This window comes from Gossypium hirsutum, chromosome A08, assembly GCF_007990345.1.
Source record: "Gossypium hirsutum isolate 1008001.06 chromosome A08, Gossypium_hirsutum_v2.1, whole genome shotgun sequence".
In the NCBI taxonomy this organism is placed as follows: Eukaryota; Viridiplantae; Streptophyta; class Magnoliopsida; order Malvales; family Malvaceae; genus Gossypium; species Gossypium hirsutum.
Genome location: NC_053431.1, coordinates 108,867,189 through 108,871,091, shown reverse-complemented (window position 1 = coordinate 108,871,091; position 3,903 = coordinate 108,867,189).

The window sequence follows — 3,903 nt, the reverse complement described above, 5'->3', positions numbered from 1 at the left end:
AGCAATTTATGAGCTTAAAGGTTTTATCGAGTTAGCTCTGATTTCAAAATCCCTTTCATGTGACATCGCCAAATTCGACCATAATGTCTGGGCCGAGTTTGGGGTGTTACTGTCGAAACCATTTTTTAAAGGGATGTTTGAAAAATGGAGATCGACTTTTGAAAAATGAAAATGGGAGTCGCCACCAACCTTTTTAGGTGTGATTGGATCACCTTATAAAATGTTTTGGTCTACAAAAATTAAGAAAATAGGTTCGGGAGTCGGTTACGTACGAGGAAGGATTAGGACCCTTGCAACGCCCAAAATTGGTACCAAATTGAATAGTTTTCTGTCTTAATGTAAAAAATTTGAAAGGATTTAAAAATAAGACCCCCTTTTAAAAGCCGAAATTATTTAAGTTGAAAAATCGAGATTCCTTTGCTCCAAAAGAATACAAACATTACATCCAGCATGATAGGACACGATATTCTTAAACTCTCGTAACTGAAATCATCTCGTGATTTACAAAGTCTATTTAGAAGGATACTTTAGGCATTTAGACAAATGAGAAATTGCAACCCAGTATGTTAGGGTACTATTTCCCGAATTCCTAAATACGAAAAACATTGCCTCATTTTAGAAAAACTTTTGGATAAAATATGACAATTAAATGAAATATATTTTTTTAAAATAATGATTTGAGTAAAATTTAAAAATTAATTTACTAAGAGTAATACTAAAAAAAAATTATTAAAAAATGAAAGAGTTTGATATGATTCTAAAATTATTAAAAAACTAAAAAATATAAAAAAATAAGGGAAACATGGATTAAATCAAAATAAAAAGGGTGGAAAAACGAAGATGAACAAGGAATAAAATAAGAACAAACCGTAGAAAATAAGAACGTAAGAGGGAGAGAAATTTGAGTGAAAGCTCTAAAAAATTTTTATTGTTTCCCAAAACTCCAGTGTGTTTACAATGAAGGGAGAGGCCTCTATTTATAGTTGAACCTCCTCAAATCCAACGGTACAGATCAATTACATCAACGGTTAAGATTAAAAGGTATCTACAAATTAAATCTCTAAGATTACAAAATCATATCTTCTAAGATTGCATATCATATCTAAGATTGCAATCATATCTAAGATTGTATCATATCTAAGATTGCATATCATATCTAAGATTGCATATCATTGAAGATTATATTTCCATATGAGTCAAGCTTATAGATGGACCTTAAATCTTTTCAAGTAATGGGCCATTCCGATCGGGCCAAATTATATTTGTAATTCTGGACTGAACTTAGACTTCATTTTTTTTGGGGGTTTATTATTTTTGTTTTTGAACTTATTTCTGGGCCTGAGCAAAATTGAGTGTCTACAGCTACCCCTCTTTGCTCATTGCTGTGTAACAAGAATAGAGCAAAGACTATAAAAAGACCAATTTTGCCCGGGCTCGCCGAGTCTTGAGTTCTTGAGTTCTTGATCTTCTTTAAATGGCCTCTTGACGGCTTCAATCTGCTTCACTGCAACTCAAGAAGGCGATATCTGCTATCTTTGATCTGCTTCTCGTCTAATACAGAGACGCCAAATCTATTATCTTCGATCTGCTCCTCGTTTAATACAGAGGCGCCAAATCTGCTTCTTCAATCTGCTCCCCGTCTAATACAAAGATGCCAAATCTGTTATCTTTGATTTGCTCCCCGTCTAATACAGAGATGCCAAATCTGTCATCTTGGATCTGCTTCAATGTAAACACATGAAGGTCAGATCTGCTATGTCTTCGATCTGCTCCCCGTCTAATACAGAGATGCCAAATCATCTTAGATCTGCTTCAATGAAGATCCAATCTGCTGTGTCTTCGATCTGCTCCCCGTCTAATACAGAGATGCCAAATCATCTTGGATCTGCTTCAATAAAGGTCAGATCTGCTATGTCTTCGATCTGCTCTCCGTCGAATATGGAGATGCCAAATCTGTTTCTTCGATTTGTTCTCTGACAGTACAGAGATGCCATATCATCTTAGATCTGCTTCAGTGTAAACACGTGAAAGCCAAATCTACTATGTCTTCGATTTTCTCCTTGTCAACGTAAGGATGCCAAATCATCTTGGATCTACTTCGATGTGAAGACATCCGAAGGTTAGATTTGCTATGTCTTCAATCTGCTCTCCGTCGAATATGGAGATGCCAAATCTGTTTCTTCGATTTGTTCCCTGACAATACAGAGATGTTAAATCATCTTAGATTTGATTCAGTGTAAACACGTGAAAGCCAAATATGCTATGTCTTCAATTTGCTCCTTGTTAACGCAAGGATGCCAAATCATCTTGGATCTACTTTGATGTGAAAACATACGAAGGTTAGATCTGCTATGTCTTCGATCTGCTCTTTGTCGAATAGGGAGATGCCAAATCTGTTTCTTCGATTTGTTTTCTGACAATACAGAGATGTTAAATCATCTTGGATCCGCTTCAGCGTAAACATCTGAAGGTCAAATCTGCTATACTTTAGCCCGTTACCCTACTGCTTTGGGGGTTAAGGCGCATCAATCTTCATTGTCCCTTGAAGGACATAACCTGTATAATGTGTATGAGTTCATGCCTAATGATTAGGATGCTATGATCGAAGTGAGTCAAATACTCCTAATTAAACCTGTTATAATGCAAAATGTTTATGAATATGACCTCTATTCTAGACGTCACCACTCATTCTTTCGTCGAAGTTTATCCTTATTTCTCTCGAAGTATCATTCCTACTCAGCTTGTGGGTTTGTACCATTCTTCAAATGCTATGACCCACCAAAAATGTCTGTAAGATGATCCTCTACCAGGATCGAATCGTTTGATTTGTCCAATCATCATTTTGGACTAAAGAAAGAATTTTCTCGAGTTCTTTCAAACCTCACGTGAATTCTTCGAGCAATTGTTCTGTTTTAGTTTCTTGTATTTTTTAGAAATTTCTAGAGTAATGAGCAAAACTTCATTTGTGAAAATTATTTAGTTCATCTGTCATTATTTTAATGCAACATACTTTAAGAATAATAGAAGATAAATTTAATCTTGAGAATAATTAGATTTGAATAAATTTGTCAAAAATACAAAGGAAATTAATCTGAAAGCCTATCTTTGAGAAGAAAAAGAATCTAAAGATAGCAAATAGGATAAAAGTTAGATGCCCTAGATATCGCAACTTGAGCGTTTATATGCCAGCTCCATGAAGACTTTCTTGAATTCAACATGTGTTTAAAAGATTCAAAGTACTTTGTTGATGGCCCGATATGCAACGCGCTTCACTCTTCATTGAATCAGATATAGCAAGATTACCGTGTGCTCTTCAAAATTTGAGCTGCCCTTTCGGGTTTTCAACTCAAAACCCCTTTGGTCACAAGGCGCCCTTTGTGGGTTTTCACCTTGGCCTCTCCATTTTTTTTAAAAAATTCAATGAGCCCTTTGTGGGTTTTCACCCTGAATTTTTCTCTCCTTTAGAAAAAGTACTTTTTTATTGAGTCTAAATTCACTGGATTGGGCAAACTCTTCCCATCCATTTTCGTTAAGATCAATGCACCCCCAGAGAAGGCCTTCTTCACGACATACGACCCTTCCCAATTTGGCATCCATTTTCCCCTAAAGTACTTCTGAATAGGGAGGATCTTTTTCAGCACAAGATCCCCCTCGTAGAATTCTCTTGGTCGCACTTTCTTGTCGTAAGCTCGCATCATTCTCTTCTGATACATCTGACCATGACGAATGGCCTTTAGCTTCTTTTCCTCAATCAAGTTCAATTGATCATATCGCGATTGTATCCATTCAGTTTCATTCAACTTTATCTCTGACAAGACTTAAAGAGACGGTATTTCCACTTCAATGGGTAACATTGCTTCCATCCCATAAACCAACGAGAAAGGAGTTGCCCTGGTAGAGGTT